General features: G+C 43.5%; 1 long non-coding RNA gene across 2 annotated transcripts in view; it reads right to left on the reverse strand.

Moving 5' to 3' along the window:
• Positions 1-536: 536 nt before the first annotated feature.
• The window catches only part of LOC109315737, a 132,550-nt gene continuing 108,164 nt past the window's right edge, over positions 537-24,922 (reverse strand). For both annotated transcript variants that reach the window (XR_002102594.1, XR_002102595.1), the window contains one exon: positions 537-3,189. This is a non-coding gene — a long non-coding RNA (uncharacterized LOC109315737). The remainder of the gene's footprint in view (positions 3,190-24,922) is intronic.

Genomic DNA, 24,922 nt, shown 5'->3' on the forward strand with positions numbered 1-24,922 from the left:
GTAAGTGCACACTTGGCAACAAAGCTCACGTTTTTCCTTCGGGCCAAATTCTGCAGTGATTTGCATCTGCTGCAACTGTAGCTGACTGTATGAGATCTGTGCAAGGATAGACTGAAACTGGAGAAAAAAAATTCCTCAGTTTTATTCTGTACTACAAAAATACTTAAGCTGATATTTTCAAACCTGCGTAGGAGTAACTGACATCCAATACCTATTAAAATTAATGGGAATGTAGCCTACTAATCCCCTTGTTGGCTTTGAAAACCTCATTCTTACTATGTAAAGATGATGTACCATATTATTTTGTACTGTATAAAACCACATTTACAGTAAGAGAATAAAGATCATTTAACAACCAGGTCTCTGATCTTGTAAATACACTGTATGTGGACGAACCTCTGCACCCATGCAGAGACCACTGATTCACTGGAGCTCTACCTGCGTAGTGGGGCCTGTCTGTCACCTTATAGAAATGAAGACAGTTAATGTCTAGAAAGAGGAAAGGCATTTCCAAGAACAGCAGCCATTCCCACAGATGAACTGGATAAAAGCACTAGCACACTTTATTTTAGTATGCTACAAAACTTCATTGTTGAACTTTATTAGGTACTTTAATACCAAGCATACCTTAAAGTAACAAAAATTATTGTTATTGTTGTTTTTTTTTTACAGAAAATCAGGTATTCCAACAATTTTCTTTACAGTTTGTTGACCTTAAAAAAAATTACGCACAGTTTTGACAAGTTACAATGGAATGGAATGGGAACGTGCTCACATTTAAAAAGATAAAAACATACTACTTATACTTAATTAACATTTAGTGATGTACACCCTTGTAAGTCTTTGCTCTATTTATGTACAAATGGTACATTGTAACTGAAATATCCTCAGAGGGCCACTTGGTCTGGTGATCGCACTTTTTGGCAACATCTGTATATGTCTAGAAAGGGCCTTTTGACTACACAGTTGCTATGATACAAACTCAATAGGCAGTAACAAAAACACATGGCAGAGAGAAACCCCATTACTGTAGTTTCTATTACGGCAAAATATCTTGACTGCAGTTGTCTGGAACACAATTTAACCAATGGAGCAAAGGACGGCAATGATACGATAACACATTCATATAACAAACCTCTTTTACAAACTTTTGAGCTTAAAGTATGTCTGTGATGTAACAACACCAGTAGATGAAGACAAACTGCATTAAAACCCCATTCAGCAGGGTACTTAAGCATGTGCCCAACCTTGCAGAATGTGACTAGTCCCACTGACGTCAGTGGCATTACTCACATGTTTAAGTACCTTGCTGAATTGGGACCATAATGAGCTTCTGTCTCCTCACATGTAAATCATTTTTATGATACCCCTTAACTTTACCTCCGTGGCAGACACTAGGAATATATTTATGCTTGGATGACAGGTTTCAGTGGGATTTTCAAAAGTCCTCAGCGTTGGACTGACTCAACTCTCACAGAAATCAGTGGAAACTCTTATTTGCTACCGTAAGTGAAGACGTAGGCTAAGGCTGAGTGTATTTGAAAATCTCTCCTAAATTTATCTTATTTATTTATTTGGCAACATATATGTTAGGTGTTCAATTACTATGCTGATCAAAACCATATTGATATCTTGACAGATAATTAAAATTCTTATTTAATAACCTGTATTTATTTATTGGCAATGTAATCATAGTTTCCACCTCCAACCCAACATTGATTGATGCACTTAAAGTCCAGAGTTTGTGCCTCATAATCAGAAGTTTAAAGTATTATTTTATCTTTGTATTTCTTACAGTAGTTTATGTGAGGTCTGAAGCAATAAGCAATCATTATTTTAGCCACCAAGTATAGTAATGAAGTTCAAAAATCTGCAGATACTAGTACTCTATGATTAAGCATAAAGGCAGCGGACTACTAACCTACTCCTGTCTCAAAGAAACATCTGAATATTTTCCATGCCTCAGACTGGTCTTATCATTTAATTGCTTTCCAAAATGTGTTTGAGTGGGTAGGAACCATATGAACAGCAAAGAAATGTTGCACTGAAGTCAGAACACCTCTGTGGGAATATGCCTCTCACACCACATGAACAAACCAACATTGGAGAGCCAGAGTCATGGCTGTACTCCAGCTGCCTCAGCTACACAGAGCAGCCAGGGAGCATCACTGAATCTGACTCAGAGAGACTTTACATAATTATTAGTAAAGTATATATTTTTTACTATTCATATTAATAGATTTATAGGGCTTAAGGCCATTATATTCTAGTCTGACCTTCCAAATAACACAAGCTGTAGAATCTATAGCACAAAACAGGAGAAAGATAGAATAGTGTTTTACAGCAGCTGTATACTACTATGGTTAAGGTGTCAATTTAGCCTTTTTTAAATAGATGATTTTATTTTGCCACTTTAAATATAAATAATTCTATGCTGCTTAGGAAATTATGTTTGTGATATTCAGAAAGATGTATCTTATACTATATATGTCTTAAGAGAACTATAATATATGTCAGAAATAATTGTTCAGTTGTAAACTTGTTACAGACAGATTAAACAGAACACATATGCAGTAAAAATTGAGAAGCTTTATATTTTAACCAACTTATTATACAGTGAGATAAATGAAAAGCAGCAATACTGCAGTAAAAGATGTGCTTTTTCCTCTAGGTGGTGGAAACATTCAGAGAGTCTATTTATAAATGCTTATTTTAGAGTGATATCCTATCAGTTTCCCAGCTACTAGAACAGGAATAGCCTTAAGTTAACTGCTTCTCTACTGTGAAAGGTTTTAAAGCTTTTTGCTTTTCATTTGAATAAAAAAATGACAGTTTACAAACCTTTTCAATGCATATATATTACATATGTTTACCTAGCAACGACTAAATCCCTTTTAATTTATTTTCCAAATGTGACTTTTCATGCATGTCTTCTGAATGTTGGATTCAGTGACAGATTCTAATGAGCTGGTGTGTAATCCATGATTGCATCTCTCTTCAGAAAATCACTTCTAGGTCTGGCTGATTTACATTTAGAAGGCAGCTCTTACCAATCAGACGTTTTTGCACTTGTCAACATTCTTCTCCATTGGAGGTTCCTTCCCAAGCTTCTTCCATTTAATGTTGATGTACAAAAGCTGTTACTCATTTTGTTTTGTGCTCATTCTAGTGAGGATTGGCTTAGTAAGACTGTGCAAAACAGAAAGAAGAAAAAACGTCAGTTTACTGCCAGCAAACATAAAGGACATTGCTATGTGTGTTTGACATAATCCAATCGCCTGATCAGTACTCTGAATGCATTTTATTTGTGTTTCCATTTATTATGAGAGCTGACATTGGTCATCAGTGTTCGTCAGGTATCACCATGATTTGAAGGTTGAAGAATCAGTTTTTATCTACCAATAGACAGAGGAAGTCAAAACAATGAGACCTGTTTCAATTTACATTTGAATAGTAGGAAAATAAAGATGCAGCATGGGAGATGCAGAGGTCTGACTGATATGAGGAATCAAGTAAATGTTCAGGCATGTCTCTTTTTTTGTATTTATGACCTCCTTCCACTGCCTGTATACACAAGAACTAACTAAGCAAGAAGAAACCCTAGTTTGTCAGAGTTCAAATGGAATGACTCCAAAGATGCTGGAAGTGTTTTTGACTCCTACTGATAGGCACTTTTTTCTGTTTTCCTCCAACACCACCCTTTCCAGCATATCATGAATGTTACTTCACTTACAAGCTATGAAAAGCCAAACACAACTATAAACTGTGAAAAAGCCCCTCGCCTCTCCATTATACCATCTATTGCCCTTACATTGGGAATAGACTGGAGGCTCTGAAGGCCCATCGAGCATGCTCTCATGCTTTCAGGGCACTGTCATCTCAGCGATATCCTCCTCCAGGCCTGTGGAATCCTGTCTTGTACTTCTGCAATGTGGATACCTGTGGGGTAGGTCAGCATTTGGCACCAGGTTTTAAAGTTTTTGGACCAGAGGAGCTTGATGGATCTCTGACTAGCTGTATTCTCCCTGGTGACCGGATTGCTTGGGCTAAACTTTGAAGCTCTTAAACTGGAAATATCTTGCTGGAGTTTTGCCTAATTAAAAACTACTCAGGAAATGAATGCTGTCTGACTGAAAGGGCTCTGTACTCAACAGCACATGCAGGCAGCTGCGAAACAGTCAATGGGGCTGATTCATTGGTGCACTATAGCCCCTTTATATTAGCTCTACTAGTTTGAAGGACTGTAAAACCAATGAGTGTGTCCCCACACGCAGAGGCATGTGTTTCCAGGGGTACAAAAAGCAACAGCACACATTTGTGCCACTGCTTTGTGCCCTGGGCACACCCTTGCAAGTGAACCGTAGTGCATGTCAAATTGTCCCTGGTGGGGTGGGTGAGGCTGGAGCCAGCACCTGTGTTGGACCCAGCAGCTTTACCTGGGATCCTGGAGGCCTCCCAGGGCAGCAGTGCTGTCCAATTATTCTGAGCTGTTTGAAAAGCCTCTTAGGGCTGCTGGAAACCAGACCCAAGACAGGAGTGTCCTGAGGACTGAGGGAGAGGAGGGGAATGAGGAGAGGGGAGAAGAAAGCTCCTTTTACCACTTCTCCCCTGCCATAGCCAAATGGAGTAGGATTTCAGGGAGGGGTGGCTGGAGCTCTACCTTATTACTGCGGGGAAACTCTACCATGTCGAAAAAGTGCTGTTTCTGAAATGGATGAAAAACGGAATTTTTGAAACTAGAAATTCTGCAAAATTATCCTTTAGGAAAAATGTTTCCATTTGATTTGTCTAGCTGAAATGGAGCAGCTGGCTTCCCCATTCTGGGGAAGTGGGGGAACTTCTCAGCCTTCCCCACTCCCTGCCTAGGAAACCCCTGGGCTGCTCCAACCCAGCAGCAAGCCCAGACACCCTGAAAACCCCTGCTCAAGTTAGGACTCCCGGAGCTTTCCCAGATTTCCGTTTGTGGAGCTGGGAGCCTAGACCCTGAGAGCCCTCGCTAGAACCAAGCCTGCTAAGGTTTTCAAAGCTCCTGGTTCTGTGACAGCCAGCTTGAAAGCCTTGAGGTCCTCAGGTCTGAGGGAGTCTGCATGGAGGAGTGCCCGTACCTGGAGCCTCTGGAAGTCCAGGTTCCTCGCAGCTCACCAGATTCTGGTGGAATCCTGCCACTGGCGGTTTATCAAAGCACAACCCAATGGTTCTCCAAAATACCTAGTTTTGGACAAATGGGCCTTTTCCAACCAAAAACTATATCAGCAGAAAATTCTCAACCAGTTCCAGACAGGAATTATACTCAGTCAGTAATTATGCTTAGCATGTACATTAAGATGAGATGCATTTTCCTAAGGAGGCTCTTGTAACGGATATTGTTGGAACAGAAACCGAAGACAAATGGCCCAAGAAGAATAAGCTGATCTTAAGGAGTGCACAGCAGAAGATGAATAGGGGTATTTTGTCTTTGTCAGAAAACTGATATATAGTTTAGTATTCTCTGTGGGAACAACATTTTAATGAAGTTAGTATATAAAAGGGCTGATAATTTGCATTTGTAAAGGAAAAATATCAGCTAAATTTCTCTGAATTTGCTTTTGTACCTGCAAAATATATACCAATAATGAAGGCCAAGCAGTGGAAAAGAAATACACACGGGTCTGATTAAAATAATTTATTAAGAATAGCCTGAGTGCCAAGAATCACAGTGTTTTATAATAATAGGTAAGTTTTATTACAAAAAAGCAGATGGAGAAGGAAATGATCAGTTTGGACTTCTAGTGAAGTACTCTTTTAATCAGCATAGTGTTATAATAATTTCTATCACATAAATGGAGCACTAAGTCACTTTTCCAAAAACAGTGAGTTAGTAGAGTCAGGAATAAATCCCAAAGTTTTACTTCATTGCTTTGTTCAGACCAGTCATCATGTGCTCCGAAACCTGGTACTGGTAGTTCTAAGAAGGTGCTGAGAAGAAATATGTGCTAATAAATGTAGATAGATGGCTTTATGGAGAAATTATCTGATGATAACGCAATTCTAACAAGGAACATCAACTGTACATGCCAGGAAAACTTTAAGGCTGATAGGATTAACAAAGTATTTTCTTTAGGTATTTTCAATCACAATTTATTGTACTTTTGCTGTGCAATGGCCTGACAGTATTGTATTGTATTTCCAGGAGCATTTGACATTCAGCAGGAAGTTTGTACCATATCAAGTGCTTTATTAGTGTTTTTTGCCAAATTTTACACCCAGGTGTTATGCAGATGACTATGGAAATGTAATAAATGCCACAGACTCCTAGTTAATGCTGTGCAAAGGACCTGCATAAATAAGTTGTTCACTTCACTAAACCTCATTCAGCCTGATTTGGCCTTGTAACACATCATATGCTTTTGACTTCTTGAAGTTTCTTTTCATAGGAGATACCTACAAATCCTTTTTAAGAGCTGTCACTTGGATCACAGTTAATGAAAGCAGTCTTTCTGGAGGCCATATTGTCCAAATTGCCCAAATGTTATGCTGTTAAATACTCATTCTATTTAAAGATTGCAAAAGGCTTCCTGTCATGCAGACATGCTGACAATATGATTACTGTTCATACCTGACCCCTGCAATTAGGGCATTTGTCTGCTCTTGGTAACAGAGCTAGAATGTAATCATTGCTTAAGGGGTTTACAGCATTTCAGTGTTTTTGCAGGTTCCCAGAGTTCATCCATATTCCTTTTTGGGGAGCCATATAGCAGCAGCATTTCCAGGTTGCTTTTTGCCAAAGTATAACTATACATACCAAGGACAGTCAGATACTAGCATATATATATAGAGCAAGGCAAGAATATTCATCTTCCAAGGTCTGAATAGATTGCCTATACAACAGCCATAGCTCTATACCCCTGTCAGGTGTTTTTTGCATAGTAAGTTCCTTCTAGTCTCACCATAGCCTAAACATACCCCATTGCCCTAGGGAGTGATACTATTTCTTTGCTACTTAGTGACTGCTGGCAGTGCATTTGGTGCACAGTAGAAAGAAAGGAAAATATATATAGTCCTGTTTCCATAGGTTTGCAATTTGAAATAGATATGCAGTGTGGTTCAGGCACCTAAAATTCAGAAGGTGACAGTTTATTCTTTCCTGGTCATCCAAGTGGCTATTTTTGGTTGTCCACTTAAACTCTCAAGGTCATTCTATTCCTGGAGGTATAGCTCTGTATGTACAGATGACTATGCGTGAGCACATAGTTGCACAGACTGGGTTCACACAGTAGTAGCTGAAGCACATATACTTGTGGATGCGTGGAAGCTTGGATCTCTGAGAATGGAGTTGGCCAGAACCTGTGACTACCTCAGGACTGAACAAGGGCTCTGTGTGTGTGTGTGTGTGTGTGTGTGTGTGTGTGTGTGTGTGTGTGTGTGTGTGTGTGTGTGTGTGTGTAGGTCCCTCTTTGGGCCCCATCACTCAGTAGCTCAGGCACTCACCTGAGAAGCTGGAGGTCCTGGGTTTTAGGCCCTGCCCCAGTCTCACCCAGATGGAGTTTGAAGCTGGTGTTCTCTGGGCGCGTCTACACGAAACACTAATAGTGTAGTAGCCTCATTCTACTGCACATTAGCATGGCACAAAAGACATGGTGCTACTGCAATGAGTCTACTGCGTATTAGCATCACTTAAAAAGTGTGCGCCGATGTTAATGCGCAGTATTGTCAATTATGGCACATTTAGTCAGTACCTGTTATTACAGGTACTAAACTAAATGTGCTGTAATTATGGTGCATGAATGTACGTGTAGACATGCCTCTCTGCTCACAGCACAGCACTCTTACTACTACACCAAAGGTCAGGCAATATCCAGCCCTTTTTCTGGCACTCCTTTTGGAGCTAAGCTGCTAACACAGTCATTGGAAAAAATGGATGGAAGAGCAGTGAACGATGGAAGCTTTCACACAATGGTGACCTGAGCCCAGGGTAGAATCAAGGGCCCCTTCCCTAACCAAGGAATCAGTCCCTCCCCTGAGCCACACACCTTTTGGCTTCCTCAAGGCCCCACAGGTTTCCCAAACACCGCCCTCCCATGGCTTCCAAAGGAGCGTCAGAGAAGAACGCAGGGAATGACTGACCTGTGGGATGGTGGGTGGGCGCTTCCAGTCAATGTCAGGCCCCTGTTCCATAAAGCTCAGATAGAAGCTGTGACAATTTCTTGTATCTCTTACATTTTATTGGCTTGTAAGAAAATACTGAAAAGAAAAGACTGAACCTATGGATTTAAATCAGGTGCGGGCAATTATTTCAAGTGGAGGGCCACTTATGAAGTTTTGGCAAGCTGTCAAGGGCCACAAGGGTAACCCCACCCCTTGACATGTGCTCTGCCCCCCTGGTCACCATCTTGGGACCAGAAGTCCCCCTAACCCTTGACCTTTGCCACCAGAAGTCCCTCCCATTACCCCCCAGAAGTAGTCCTTTCAACAAGGGCGTTTGCCATCTTGGAATCATAAAAAAACCCAAATTATATTCTAAAAATCAAACATCTACTACAACATTCATTAATTTGATTTCAAAAAATATTTTTGTCCTGATCTACAAGGTTGTGTAGTGTATATAGAGGTGATTGTATAACAGCTTAAAATGAAGTCTTATGAAGCATAGATGACTGAGTGGACATTACATGTTGCCTTCAACAAGTTTTCGCTCTCCCTCACCACCATGGAAAGCAAAACCACTTCTTATGCAAGCCCAGAAATTTTATTATGAGAATTTAGGGAGTGACTTGCAAAGGCACAGAGGGTAGGGAGCTGGCCAGTTCCCACAGGACAGGGGAGTCTTGCTGCCCTTCATTCTTTTGAAAGTATTTGACTATATCCCTTGCATGTGCACGTGCAAGCCTAGGGCCACAGCCTGCACACGTGAGTTTCTGACTTCTGCATTGCAGCAGCTAAGGTTGGCTTTTTCATAAATGTTTGGGTATGAACTAACTGATCCCACTGAAGTCAAGGGTAAAGCTCCCATGGACTTCAACTGAGGACTTCTGAAATTCTATTTTTGAGGTTATGCTCCAGAGAGGCAACAGTGTATTAAGAATTATTAGCACCCTGGGTAAACAGAAAATTGGAGGCCCCAGACCAGGCAAGGGCAGGGGACAGTCCCTGCCAGAGGACTGTGGCTGGGCCCACCCAGCCTCTGTGGCATGTCTGGGGCAAGCCATGGGGCATGAGCACCGCTGAAATGAAGGCAGCCCTGGCTCAACCCAGCCCGGCCCCTCAGCCCCAAGGGAGTTGCACAGCCAAGGCTGCAGTCCCCAAGTGCTGCAGGACAGGACAGAGGCTGGGGCTGGGGCTGGGACTGGGGCCGAGGCCAGTCTGGGGGTGGGGGAACATGGGTTTTGTGCTGCCCCCAGGTGCCCACCTGCCCCTGCGCTGGGCCTGGTGGCACAGGGCTGCCCAACCCCATCTGTCCCAGCAGCGCCGGTGCCAGTGGCTGCCCACAGACAGTGGAGAGTGGGGGTGGGAGCAGGACCACCCATGGGGCCTCCTGGAAACAGGTAGTCCTGGGAAGCTGCCACCGCCCACATGGAGCCCCATACCTGCCCCCTACCCTCTGGCCTTGGCCTGGCTGGAGGGGAGGAGGTGCACGCTGTCTTCCCTGGATGCCCACGGCCAGGATGCCTGCCTGGACCACTCTACCCCTGGTGCCCCAGGGGGCCCTGACTGGCAGGGGCTCCTGGAACCGGGCCCCATGGGCCGATGCAGTAATTCACCCTGGCGAGGGGGAGCAGTTGTAGAATTGTCTTAAAACAACTGTAAGCTCTGGGGTGTTTCAGGACTGGCTTTGTCTCATGGCAGCAGCTTTATCTAAGGCCACAGGCAATTAATGAAATAAATTAAATGTTAACAACTCCATCCTATTGTACTGCATGGGGATTAAACCTCTGTCTCCTCAGGCGGGGTGCTATTCTGTTCCTCCCTGGTGGTCTTATTGGTCACATTTGGGACTTACATGCCTGGGGGAATTACACAGATTTGATACGTGAGTTTCACAGAACCGGAGGCTAGAAGTCTGACTGGGAGGATACTGTTGATTAGATTTCTTAGGCCTATATTGTTCTGGGTCTGGTTAGTGGCAGCAGCTTCATTTCCAGCATGACAAGACTGCCTGGCATATTTTTGGAAGCATTCAGGAATTTTCCAAATTTGAAAGAAGAGCAAAATCTTATTTTACTCACAGAAGTCTCAGTTTGTGTTTACATAATAAACCTCTCAACATCTGACGGGGTGATTTCGAGGTAGATGATGCAGGAAAAAAGTAGGAATGAACTGCTGAAAAGAAAGTTTCTCTTTCACACAACTTCCTCTTCAGAGAAGGAATAGAAAAATGTCTAGAGGGTTCAATCCAAATAATATTATTATAGTACTGACAACATTATGTTGAAGCAATAGTTTGTCTTGATGCTGGCTACATTGTTCCATCCAGTAAAGCTTCACAACAGCCATAAGCAATTCATGTGCAGTCATTTTGATTGTGATTCATGAGTGACAACAAGATACATTTAAGGAGCCCCAGGGCCACAACTTACAGTCCTTTCACGCCCAAAGCTCACTTTTACACCAAGGCCATTTATAAGGCTTTTTCCAAGCCTGAGGCCCCTGGCCAAATCTTCTGGTTTGCAGTCCTCTATTCTTATCTGTACATGTTTCTTCCTTCCCTCTTTCTATATGTGAAAGACCCACGCTAAACTGAAGGAATGACAGACTCCAGAGGGAAAACATTTACCAGTAATGATGCTCAAGGTGCTGTCAAGCTCACAAGGTGAACAAAGTGCCAAAAAGGGAAATATTTTTTCTGTTCTCTTTCAGCTGGAGTCATGGGTGCTATTTGTAACAACAGTTGGTGAAAACCTCTCCAAAGAGAAGTGCAGTTTTTAAGCTGATGTCCATTTTATAGTGCAATCAATGAAAAATGAGGGAATAATAAACACACAGTAAAACCTGACCTCCAATGACCAATGGACTACAGGAATGACCTGTCAGAAAATGGGGTAAGGGTGTGATATGTAGGGATCAGCCTTCTTGTGCATGTTATTTTTTCCCTGAACTTTTGTGATTATTTTCATATTTGTTCACGTATGATGGAGTTAAGAGCTTGGAGGACTCGCACTGGGTAATGTCCTTTTATATGTTATCTTTTCTTTGTTCATAAGTACTGTATTTTAGCATGTATAATCCACCTCTCACATAATGAACACCTCCAGAGGCATAACAGGGTAGCTTGGGACTAACAGGGGCAGCACACAGGACAGTGGTGGCTCCCAGTGGTGGCAGCACAGCTGGCTGGCAGTTTTGGCAGCTGTTATTTTTGCACCTCCCCTGCAACACACAAAAAAGTGGTGCTGCTGCCCCAGTTGCACCCTGCCATCCCCCGCCTTAGCTAAGCTACTGCACACTTCCTTCTAAGTACCATTTAGCAGGGGTATGGTATACCACTTGCTTCACAGTAAAACCAGAAAAAACTCAATAAATTCCCTTCATATTATCCTCACACAAGTATAACCCAGGCTGCTGCTGAATTTAAGTTCAGATAACCTTCTGGTTACATGCACAAAAAGATGGTATGTGATATATACTTCCTATGAGCAGAAACACAGTCAAGTGTGGCAGACAAAACACGTGAGAATACCAGAAGAGAATCTATGGTCCATGCACAATATGCCTTCTTCAGCCTCAAATATTTCATTATGTTATTTTATATGTGGCAAACCTATTTTTATTGTTAGTGTAAGATGCAAATCTATCTTGCCTTTTGCTATGGACTAATTACCAGTGTAGCACTGTGGCAGCATTCTCCTGGAATACACCTAGGAGCAGGTATTTTTGATCCTGCTGAGACATGCCCCAGTGAGTCAACAAGGATATGTCCACATGGCACAATACATAGTCCATTCAGGGCTAGCTTGATATTGAAAGACATGTAACCATGTTATTGTGGCATTGTTCCTGGCCTAACTTGTCTACACTATTTCTGGTACCTGAGATAGATTGGTTATATATGCACAGCACTGCACTGTTTCGTGGACATAGCCTTAGGAAAAAAGACTCCTTTACCCAGTGAGGTTCATTAATACATGCAAGGAAATGAGAATTTCCTGTTATCCAGTGAGATTGTGGGTCTGAAAGATGAACTAATAACCTGGAACAACCAGGCCTAGTGAGAAGGCATGGGCTGAGCCCTATATTAACTCCAGATTACTTCTTTTGTTGACAAGGCCATGTCCTGGAGGAGGGTCAGTGTAGACTCTAGAAAGTATGCAGGCTCTGAAAAGACTAGAGAAGACTATAGAAGGCACCTGCTCACTGCCTGGCAATTATTCCTTCGACAGAATCATGTTCTTAAATGTACCTAATTATAATGAGACTGTGGCACTGAAATCTTTTGTGTCTGCCACAAAACAAGTGGGGCAGGCACAGAGGCATCCCTGCCAAAATGCTCCGACACCACACTATAGACCTACCCCAAGCTCTTACAATCTCAGGGCCTGTACTGACTTCTTGGGGAGTGCCTGAGGAATAAAGGTTGTAGTATAGGTAATGATTTGGGGATTAGACCCCAAGTATATTAACTATAATATGCATATAAAAGAGACATGGAGAATAGTCCCCAGAAGACAGACTGAGTCATTTCACACGATATTCTTCAGAACCTTTGGTCACTTCTGAAGGATTCAGCAGGATTCAACCGCTAGATTCAAACTGAATTCCTAACAATGAAAGGGTCAGTCTCACATTACCGGTCCTCAGCATCTTCCAGGTCTCTCAGGCCTTGAAATGTTCTGTACAGTTTTGTGCATATTTCAGTGCATTATATGAACAACCTTCTCAGCCTCCAAATAAATTCACAGTACAGCATACTAAAACAAGACAAAAGCAGGATGGGTGTCTGCTGTCTTCCTCCCAGTATATGTTTGGTTTGGTAATATTTTTATTGGACTAAGTCTGTAGTTGGAAGAGATGTCCAAAATGCCCTTCCTAACATCTTTCCCAATTATAGATTCAGTCCAATAAAAGCTATTACAAACAAACCCTGTATCTCACATAGGCTCTGGACCATTGTGGCTATTGCAACACTAGGAAGTCCCAGAAAACAGTGAAAATTGTGTTCTACAATTGTACCATTTATTACATCAGTATCAAGAAAAGGAAGATTTTTATCATCATGAACAAACACAACAGGCAGCACCTCAGATTGCATCTCCCAAAGAGCATCCCTTTAACACAGAGCAAAAAGTCAGCTCATCTTCTGCTGACAGCTCCCTTTCAGAATTCTCATCAATTTGCCTTTTGTATGCCGTGATCTTTCTGGGTGCTTTGAAATGGGAGTCACGTCTCAAAGCAGGTTTTGCTGGCATGGATGATGCAGAGTTTTGCTGGGAACTGGAGGAAGGCAGAAATGCCTTCATCAATAAAGTCTTTTATGTTACGCATCTTTCTCTTCAGCTGAGTAGAAAAACTTGAGTCAGGCAAAATTAGTTATTTTTAATTCATCAATATTTATTTCCTCATTTTGGTTTGCTGTAGCCTTTCCATCCCTGGACACCCAAAGAAATTGCTGTCACAGTAATTCCTAAACCTTTCTGTCTCTCAACGTTTTTCTAGGGAAGCATTTTACTTTTTACAAGTTTTATGAGTTTAACAAATTTAGACAAATCTCTCTTCTGGAACCCACAGAATTGTGAATTTTTTGCTTTTTTCTAATTGGTTGTCAGGTTGCTTGAACTCTGTTCAGTTAATAGACCCTGATTCATATTTGTTTCAAATATGTGATGAATTCAGTTTGCCAGCTGTCCATAAATTTACAGACGGGCCATAAAAAAACAGCCTAAAATCACCTGCCCCTAAGTTCTGTAAAAATAATTTTGCCTCTGTAAAAATAAGAAGTCCTGTGATGTTTTCAAGATTTATCACCTGAATAAAACTATTTTCAAATATCAGTGCTGGACAGAGAGAGTGAAGTAGCACCACCTGGTGTCTAAGTGGGAGACCTGCTTGGCACCCTGCAGTGAACGGCTGGTCAGGACTTTCTGTCTCACGAGACTACAGCCTCCATAGTTCCTTGTGGCTGGGGCAGAACTATGGGTATGGGAATGAGGGAGAGGCAGTGGGTGATGGGATAGGCATGAGGCAGCATGGTGCAGGGTGCAGTTGGGGGTGTTTGAGTGTGGAGTGAGTAGGGGACCTTTTGGAGGGGGCAGAAATGTGTAAAGCCATTGCTGCAGTCACACCAGGTTGCCAATGCCAACCCAAGGTTTTTTAAAGCATTTTTTTTTAATTTCCTTTTCTTAAGAGAGATCTTTTTTTAGTAAAAATATTTCTCTTACAGAAAATGTTTACATGCCCTCCACAAAATTCAGCAAGTTTAACTAGATGAGTTCTCCCTGTAATCTGAAGATAGGAGTATCTAAAGCAGGAGTGGGCAAAATACGGCCCACGGGCCACATCCGGCCCACCAGGCCAATCTATCTGGCCTGTGGGACTCCTAAAAAATGTACAAAAATAATATTTATCTGCCCCGACTGCCTGTCAAAGATGACAGGAGCCAGTGGCAGTAGGACCCAGGAGGAGGCAGCGGCAGGACCCAGGCAGCAGTAGCAGGGCCCACCTGGGCCTGCCTCCCAAGCCTTTCCCAGCCCCAGCCAGAAGCTTCAATCCTAGCGGAGGGTCCTGGCCTGGGCCCTGGGGCTGTTCCCACCTCCATACACCCAAGAGGAGAACTCAGGTAAGAACGGGGCTGGGGGTGGTGGGGTGGGCAGGGATCACTGGTGCAGCAGGAGCCAGCCCAACCTGGCTGGGGAGTGGTGGGCTGGGCGAGTGGTGGCGGTGGGCAGGGAAAGAAGGCAGCTGCAGCAGCCTCAGGCGGGGGGCAGAGGGCGGAAAGTGGCAGCAGGCAGGAGCAGGGCCCTGGGGGGTCAGGGCCTGCAGCAGGCAGAGCCAGCTGGGAACCGTAGGGCTTGGCTAGTTCCTGCTGTGTTCTGTGTCCCGGTGTTGCAGCAGGAGCCACCTGCGAACCATGCGCTGCTGGGAGGTGTGTGGCTGGGGTGGCTGGCTCTGTGCTATGCTACATGGTTCCCGGCTGCAACACCAGGACACAGAATGCAGCAGGAGCCTGCCTGGCTTCCGGTTCCCAGCCAGCTCCCGCTGCTGCTTCTATTGCTTGGGCTGTGTGCTGGGGGAAGACCTGCACTGGAGCTGCCTTCCCACCCCCTGTTGCGCAGGTCTATGGACTGGAAGTAGAGGGACCCTTCCTCCTGCTTTCCTGTAGAGTCCAGCAAAGCTTCCCCATGTGAGTGCAGGAGCTGCATGTGGTTTGCACAAAGCCCCCATGATAGAGGTGGCTGGGCAGGCCATGCCTCTTGTCACCCCCTTGTGCAGTGCTGGCCAAAGCCATGCCCCACAGGGCACCAGCACCTGCACCAAGCAGGAGCTCCCTGACTGCCCCCACCCCACCTGCTGCTGCTGCCAGAAGCAGGGGCTGTCATAGGGGGACTTTTTGTGGGGAGTCCCCACACACACAGCCTGCCCCCACAGCCCCCCACATGTACACACATTTCAACATACCCTATGCCCCGCCACACAGCCATTCCCCCACATACCCCATCATACACATCCTCCACACCCCACATACAATATAAAAAAGTAAGACTGTATTTTTGAGTTATGATGCAGTTCCTTCTATATGCAGGACACAAACACAAATTAAGACAAATATTTTTTGTAATAAAATTAAAATATGTTTTAGTAGGTTTTTGACTTCTAGTGCATGATTTGGGTTTTTTTCTGGTTCTAAGATGGCAACCCCCATCCCAAAAAGAGTATTTCCAGGGAGGGAGGGGAGGGGCTTCTGGTGGCAAAGGTCAGAGGTTAGGAGGTAGGACTTCCAGTTCCAATATGGTGACCAGGGTCAAGGCAACTGTCAAAGGGTGAGGCTAGCCACGTGGCCCTTGACAGCTTGCCAAAACTCATTAAATAGCCCTCCAACCAGAATAATTGCCTGCCCCTGATGTATCCATCAGTAAATAAGTTTATTTGGCAATAAAAAGTTTTCAGATTATCAGTAAAAAAAAATTCTTTGTTTGGCAACCCTGGATGCATTTCAGGTCACATTTGTTCAATGAAAGTATCTGGACAGTTTCAATTGGGGGTCTACTTTTCTGCACATAGGTACCTAATGTGAAACATTCAGGTTTGAAAGGAGCAATTTTTGCCATTTCTGTTCCCTATTTTTTGTATTATGGATGTAGTTTAGTAGATGATATCTAGTGTTAAAGAGTTTTCCGTATTGTGTTGGTGGGTGTTGGTAGCTATCAAGTGCAACTTCAGACTTCACTGAAGCTAATGGGTATGCTTGCCACCTTTCTTTCAGACTAGGGAGAAATAGCAAAGTCCTTTGATGCTATTAGGCAGTAGAAGCAATAGAAGCCACTGCTCACAGTACTAGGCCATAGGGTAAGTCCTGAGGAAGAACTAGCTCTGGAAGAATAAGAGAGCTTTCCCTGGATTGATTGCAAATTTAGAGTCTCGGTATTAAACTGGTTTTCAATAGTGTTTGTCAGTGTGAGAAACCCAGAAAAGCTGTTTGAGTTTGCCCTCTGGAATAAAGCCAAGACAAAGAATTTCTAGATATTCCCATCTCCAAATTTACAGGGAGAGCTCATCTAGGTCAACCTATTGAATTGTATAGAGGGCACGTGACCTTTTTCTGTGCAAGACATATTTTTACTGAAATATGATCTCTCTTAAAAAAGGAAATTTTGTAAAAAATAGTTGGCATTATAAAAATGCTGTTTTTTATGTAGTCCTTTGAATTTTGAAAAGAAGTTCAATACAACTTTTAGTTTAGATAATCCCAGAAACAAATAAGATTCAACAGGTGCATCTATACATTCATTAATGCTCTGTAATTATGGTGCATTACGTTTAAGATTACAGATCCTAACATAAGGCACTGTAATTGGCACTACTGTGCATTAGCCCAGTGAATGGTTTTTATGTGACACTAATGCACAGTAGATTAATTCTACTGAGATGTTAGCATCTCATGTAGATGTGCCTGCTGTGCCAGCTATGGCTCTTGCTACTGCAGCAGTGGTAGTCTCTAGGGTCTCCCTACCTTTTCTGGCATCTGGGTTCTTCTCTGACTGTGTGAATGGTAGGAGGTATAGTCAGGCTGCTAGCATGACCAAGGGAGAGGCTATATAGCTCATCAGAAGACCCAGGTTGCTCCCATTGTTTATGTGCCAGGAGACCTGGGCTGCTTGTGTTTGGTGTGCAAAAAGCCGTGTAGAAGAGGTAGGCTGCTTATGCTGCTTGCATGGCAGGAAAATTTGGAGGAGGAGAGGTAGGCAGTGTGTGGCCCCGGGTCTGCACCCCACACAGCATATGACTCTCCCTCTCCCTCCCCCCGTCTGTAAGTTGGACAGCTCTAGACTCACTGAATCAGAGATGCATAAGCTTTTGCGAGCAACTTCCTCAAATGATAAGGTGCATCTCTCTCTGCCTGTCTTCAGACTAGTATTGCTCATGGAGGAAAGGTGGACTGGGTACACATGCACAGCTTTGCTGCTAGCTGGTAAATCACTCAAATCCAGGACCAAGTTGCCCTTTGGAAAATGTGTGTTAACTTCACTGACTGGGAGAGTTAGTACCTGGAAAGGGCCATGTCTGCTTTCCAAATAGTTTTGGCCCTGGGCAGCCCTCTACTCAAACCACTCTAGTACCTCTGCCACTGACTGGTTGGGCACTGTACTAATGCCTTCTGCAGGCAGCCGGCTTGTGAGAGCTCCATGCAAGGAGGCTACACATAACTCGTGCTCCAGATGGAGGGCACAATTTTGTCTTAGGGTTTCCTAAAGGACACATCACTGAAGTACTTTCCTCCCATTCCTCATGTAGGTCCTCTTTGCAAAGCCAATATACTGGAGCTTTGGGTAGAGAGAAGGATCTGGCTCATTCATGTTAGTTTATTAAAAGACAAAGTCCCTGCCCCAATATAGTTTTTCATGTGGAAAGAAGATGTGGTGACTCACAAAGGTGAAGAAAAAGCAGCAAGAAGAACAATGGGAGGGTCAGGGATGCTTAATGAAACAGTTCTAGGGGAGCTAATCCTGCAGCCAGGGACTTCAGGAGTGATACAGCACTCTAGCCTTGCCCAGTCCCACTGCTCAGGAACAGGGAGCAGAAGTGCAGAGCATCTAGCAAAGCCTTGTGACTGCAGGCACATCTTGCTTGGCATCAGATGGGGATGTGCTGTGCAACAGAGATGCCAGGTTGGTGCGCTCATCTCTGGTTTGTGGTGACTGCTTGATTGTAGAAGGGAAGCTGTTGGCTTCCACTCCCCTTCTGCTTCAATCCCAGCTCTTCCAGATGCAGTTACCTCCTTGTCCGCTGCTGTTCCACTAGCAATGCCTGCCCAGATACCCAATGCTTGTCTCCTTTCCCAGTGCCATCTCAGACTCTTTCTGTCATCTTACTTCACAGAGCTGCTGCCCTCTACATATCCAGGTTCTTCCTCAAGATTCACTTTGTGCTGGTTGCCCCCAAGAACAGACCTAAATACATCACCAACTCATTCCAGCCCATGTGCTCCCCAGCCTGTCCTGTCTCCTCTGGATCCAAAGCATACCCACTCAGCCAGATGAAGATGTGATTGCAGCAAGGGCAAGCACATCTCTGAGATTTTTCATTTTTCTAACTCAGATAAGAATAAACAGTGTTGTTATTGTAGTGGTATAAGCTTCAGCACAGGCTTGTGACTAGAGTTCAAACCCTGGCTTTTAGCCTATGTGATGCCTTTCTGCATTCTCCCCTGTTGTGATCACCCACGCTTGCTGTGTTACAGCTAGCAGGGTCTGCCTCCGTGCCACCATCACACCTGCATTTTGTTGAGCTGCCCTGCCCTTAGTACACAAACTCTTCAGGGCAGCTGTTATTTTATTGTGTATCTTGTACAGAGCTGGACACACTGATTAAATAATAATAGCTCTCTGCTGTAGAGTGATGGCTTGTGTTCTGTAGCTGGGTTAATATATGTCAGCTGTCATGGGCCTTGTCAACTGCAGCTGTCAGTGAATGACAGGTGAGTAAATCCGCGATGACAAATACTCTAGAGAGCGAGAAGGGATTCAATATTTTATTACCTCAACGCTGAAACTTCTCCTTATTTGCGAGCATTGTTTTAAGTAAAGGGATCAGTGCCACCTTCAAAGATGAACTGAGCCTTTGAGAAGAGTAAATGGGTGTAGTGGACACGCACTGGGAATACCTGTGCTGTGTGGTAGGCCAAAGGCCATCACATCTTCACACCCTCCTCCTGGACAGTCAGGCCTTCATTCTACTTCAGCCTAGGCATGAGGTTAACAATACCTTGATTTTGAGGAAAAGAATGATGCAGAATCGGGCAGCAGTTTGACAAATGTACTCTTCTGTTGTCCAAAGCTAGAGAGCTTTGACATTTAGCTCACTGTGCAGTTGGACGTGGAAGCAGCAGGCACACAAGCAAGCGGACTCCCCCGAGGGCATGGTTACTGGACATCTTGGGCTCAGGACCAGGCCTATGCTATTGTGAATTCATTCTCATCCAGTAGTCGACTTGATGGGAAACTTCAGACTTGGTTTCAGATAGCAATATTGTTTTATCTATCAACATTTCCAACCTGCAGCATATGTGAGGAATGCAGCAGCTGGGGGAAGGAGCAGGGAGCAGAGTGGCAGATACAGCAGGGGGAAGAAAGCAGAGCAGGAGATCAGGTGGGGAAAGGGGATCCAAGTGGCACTTGTGGAGTGTCCAGAGCTTTCTTTGTGATGTGCCTGCCAAAAAATTGGCAACTCACTGTGCTAGGGCATGGGACCCTGGACACTAATGTAGTGTATTCCTGCATACTGATCCCTATGCATGGACCCCTACTTCTTGGCTCAATAGACTTCACCTCTGCTCTGTTAATTCCCTTCTCCACATGCATTACTTAAGGAAGTCTGAAACTAGAATCCCACATTTCAGTGTTGCAGAAAAGTGCAGCCATCCCTATATATGCACTAATTCAGGACTGCTAAAGCTGATTAGCAATTGTCAGTTAAAAGGGTTTTCTGGTTAGAGAATGGCAATTCTTTGTAACTCAAACTTTTCACAGAAACATGGTTTTTCACAAAACCAGGGTGCCTTTCTAAGGGGAAGAGGGGAAAGGAGAGGCCAGCGTAGCCAACAGTACTGTGCTGGGTTGTGGGAGACTGGAGGTTGAGCACCTTCCTACACCTGATTTCTCAAGTCTCCTGCCATCAGGTTATTCTGATGGCTATTCTGTTCTTCACAGAAAAGTTTAAAAAGATTATCACATTTATGTTTTGCATCAGAACAAACCAAATGCCAATAACTAAGAATGGTATTTTTGTTTTCCAGCAAACCTTATTGCTGCCCCCATGTGTTCAAATACCATGAGACTGTCTTACATTTATGGGACTGTAAGAGAGATGTTTCAATCTTTGGATTTGTCTGATGTTTTTAAGCTTTTAGGGCTCACACTTTCAAGCTCTTCTTTGCATTTAGGAAGGGTAGAAATTCCCCCATTTAAAAAAAATAAAAATTGAGTGTATCAAATAAAACACGACTCCAGGAGCTGATACTTTAAGAAAAAATATTGTGAGCATGGGCTACAATCCTAACTTCTTAAGCAACCATTCAGTCTTCACTCATATCCTCCCTGTCATGTGGCTTCATTTCCTTCTTTTGCTCTGTTAACTTGAGATACCATCCTGAACCTGGATCCATATGAGAATATCTCTGTACAGGACACCACAGACACCGGTGGGACCAAGGGTTTGAATACATTGATCCAATGTAGGGCCTTCATTGTGCATATGGTTTCAATTGCACTATCCACCTGTGTTATAAAGCACAAAGCACATCACTTCTATTCTACAGTTAATAACACCTCTGGAGTTATTACATAGGTGAAGTGCAGCCTGTGCTGATTTATTTCACCCAAAATGGCAAACTGTGCCATTTAGGGTGAAATGCAAATTCTATCCCTCAGGCTTCCTGGAACAGAATTTGTTTGGTAACAATACTGTGTTTTAATTATTTGCTGCAGATGATTATCAGTTAAATTGAACAGAAAATGTAGCGACAGAGAAAAGTTCCTTTCTATTTTTCTCCTATTTTTGCGTTCTCAGATAAATTCATCATCTGAAGATGAAACATGCTAGATGACTCAAATATGTGACAAAGCATAAAATATTGATTCTAATGTTACCTTCTACCAAAACACACAGCAGTGGGTAGATCTTTTGCAGCTGGAATCCCTGGTTTCTGCTTTTTATAACCCCTGCTGGTACTGTATTCTAGAGGTATTGATGCAAAAAGTTTAGAGACAGGAGCTGCCAACTCCAGTAAATAAGGAGTTAATTTTAATTTTCTTAGTCTGGTAGTTTGAACACCTCTAAGATGACTCCAGCTCCCAGCCAAGTTTTTCTTTATTATCTATTTTGCCTGCAAATCTGTTTGGGGTTGTCATTAAATCAATGGAGTCAGCACCACTCATAAGACCACATGATACAAGAACCGGTATGGATCTAACCAGGAATTTTCAATAGGATTTTTTTGAATTGATAAGAACATTCTCCTGCTTATATAAGAATAAATTCACTTTGAACACATTTATTAGAATTTTGTCAGCGTTTGGTATTTCTGTCATCAATCTCATAATTTCCAGTCTTATTAGGTCACTTCCCAATACCACTGACTCAGCCTGAGTTATCTTTTCTAGTCTTCAATGAAAGCAAACCAACCCTTTGCAGACCAATGCCTGCCAAGACTTTTATGGCTCCATTTCTTGGCTGCACTTCAGCAAGTAAACCTTTTGGCAGCAAGTAAGAAATAATGGACTACTTGCTTCTACCTTTGTTATAAATATGTTGGAAAATAACATGTAAATTGAAGACTGCAAGCTCCTTTATGCAGGAGCTGGCTGGCTCTGTGTGCCTCACCCAACTTTAGGTGCTCAGAAAGAGTTCAATAAAATTATCACAGGTATATATTCATTGTCCTCAGTCAAATTACACCCAGAATGAACTTGGTCCATTGTTTTAACTGAACATTTCATATCCGTACATCTAAAGTGCTCTCTCAGTGTTTCTAAAGCACCCCTCACCATAGTGTGGGCATTTATATGAGGAAAGACATAACACTCATCTTATGAAAGAAAACACACTCTTGAGCTTAGAGATCTCAAATAACTTCAAGGGCTGAGTAGCTGTAGGTATGTTTTCCCTGCAGTTATCCAGAGCTCTTAGCTTAACCCCTCCCCTTACCTGTGTTACACACAAATCCTTTAATATGAGCTAACTTGCAGCTTTAGGGATATAGGTTAACCCTGGTTACTCTAAGCCAGCTCTAACCCTCCTGTTTTGTGTTGTGAAGGCAGCTGAAGCCTGGGGTAGGGGTATGGATTATGCCAGCCCATCAGTGCCATCTCATAGTTCCCTGAGGCTGTACTATTTGTCCTTTCTACCCACTCAACTCTTACCTTCCACACAACTGGATGCTACCTCCCAGCTTACATATATTTGGTTGGCATTTAAATGCCTCATTCCATGCAGACTGATATATTTAGGCAGCTCAGTCAATCAGAGAAAGAAGATGCTGTCTACGAGGCCTCAAACCAATGTGTTGCTGGCTCGCCAGAGATTGGGCTTCTGCTGGCCAGCCAGTAAGAGTACCTTCATGTTGTAAAAGACTGATTTTTAGATTGGGGACAGCAGAGCTGAGAATGGCATGTGAAGGAGACTCCAGCGTTACTGGAGGCAGAAGAACAGCAATGACCAAAGACCTGGAGGAAACCCAAGAAAGCCAGACAGGCTGTAAGGCATGGGCCTGGGAACAGTCCAGAAAAGAAGTGCAATTAGAACAGGAAAGGGCCTGCAAACCTTTGTTGATATTATGGGAGAAACAGCAGCCGATGTGCAATAAGTGATATTAATTGCTATGAGGTAGTATTTGCTTCAGGTAAGGGTGGAAGACAGACCATTTCCCTCTCTTCCCTCCCTCATTACGGGATCCAAAATGAATTACAAGTGGAGATAAAAGCACATTAAAGCATGCAAACAGAGCTTTACTGTAACAGGTTTAAGCAATTATAGAAAAGATACCAAAGCTGGGATTTCAGGTTTGGTTGACACAGGTGCACCTACATTACCCTCTGTTTGTAACTGTACCCTATCAGTATGCATTTATATTTGTACTAGACTTACAGCAGTGGCCCAGACAGTCTGTATCATGAGACTCAATGACTGTACTAAGTGAAAAGTCCTTTGGCAATGGCAATACTTAGCCTCTTGATGCACTTCGTAGCATATTGCCTGAGCCAGGCAAAGACAGTTCTGTCCATAGCAAGCTTCTGCATTCTTGTTCAGCATCCTGCTCACCTCCTTGTTTCCCACATTTCTGATTGGTGAAGCTTGAGAACTTTTCATAAAGGAGAAATTCAAGATAGTCAGTGAAATTCTACCCTTGACTGGCCCTTTTTGCATTTGTGGATTGGCTGATCTCAGACAGCAAGTGGTGAAATGTCTCCTTCGAATAGATAAGTGGGGGGTATTTTTATAGAAAAAATTGCTCCCTCTTCCAATAAGGTATCTCCAGTTGCTAAAGCTTGAAACAGTGTTAAAACCAATATGGAAAGCAAGGCATTGGTTTGATTGACCTCATTCTTGTTACCCCTTCAGGCCCAAATTTTTCTTCCTAATTTTACTGAATTTTATCTGAAATATTTATCATTGCATCTCTGTAGGCTGGTAACCAGCAGTTTCTGAAGAGGCTAACTGTACAGCTGAAATAAAGGCAAGTAAATACAAGTGGCCAGTGGTCACCTTGCTGTGATTTCAAATGTAAAAAGGAGATTTTTTTTTTTCTTTCTATAGACAAAATATATGCTCCTTCATTTTCTTGGCAGGAATGATACATTCACCCAGGCATCTTGATGAGAAGGTCATGATCCAAGGAGGAAAAAGGTTTATGAATCATCTGCTTCAAGAAATGCATAAGGTTTGTGGACAAGTCACGCCAGCACCTTGGACACGAGGAGGAGGAGAAGGAGGAGGAGGAAAGGACTGTTAGGGGAGGATAAAGAGGCTTTGCAGAAACTAAAGCACAATTAGAAGATGCAGGAGCTGTTTGAGTGGCTGTTCACCCTGACAGCCAGCAGGCTCTGAATACCCACTCTGGCTCCAGCTCTGGCACCTGTGGACTCTACCACATCTTACAGTTACTAGACAGTTTAGAGGTTGGGTGAGTCTATGAGTTAGTCCATGGACTTCTGGAATAGAAATGTGCTTGGGAAGATGTACCCTGTTCACACTACTCCAGAACAACTGCAGGGTTAGGAGGACATGGGCAATGAAGATCTCCATTTCCACTACCAGTGAGACTGTACTGTGGGGTGTTGCAGTTCAGTTTGCATGGCTGCATCCACATGAGTGGGAATGTGTGGCTTGCAGCGCCTCAGACACATGTGGATCCATTCACTGCACTGCATATTTGGAGCATGGCAGCAAAATTAGATCCTGGGATGCAGGAAAAAGAAGTTGGGCAGTGCATATGGCTGCAGCATGCGCCACCCGAAACTGGAGCCTGGCCAGCCAGAGCCACACTCCAGCTGCCAACTAGACTATGCACACCTTGATTGCTGCAGTCCTGGGAGGCCCCCAGGACCCCAGGTAAGGCTGCTTGGTCAGCCCAGGTGCTGGCTCCAGCCTCCCCTACCCCACCAGGGGCCATCCCCAACCCGGGTGTGTACTAGAGCACGTGTGCAGGGGTGTGTCCAGGGACAAATATGTGGCACTGCTACTTGTCCCAGGGGAAATGCATATTCCCACTTGTGGGGACATGTCGTTTGTGGGGACCAAA

The sequence above is a fragment of the Crocodylus porosus genome, unplaced genomic scaffold (genome assembly GCF_001723895.1).
Source record: "Crocodylus porosus isolate Cpor-Errol unplaced genomic scaffold, CroPor_comp1, whole genome shotgun sequence".
NCBI classification, from domain to species: domain Eukaryota; kingdom Metazoa; phylum Chordata; order Crocodylia; family Crocodylidae; genus Crocodylus; species Crocodylus porosus.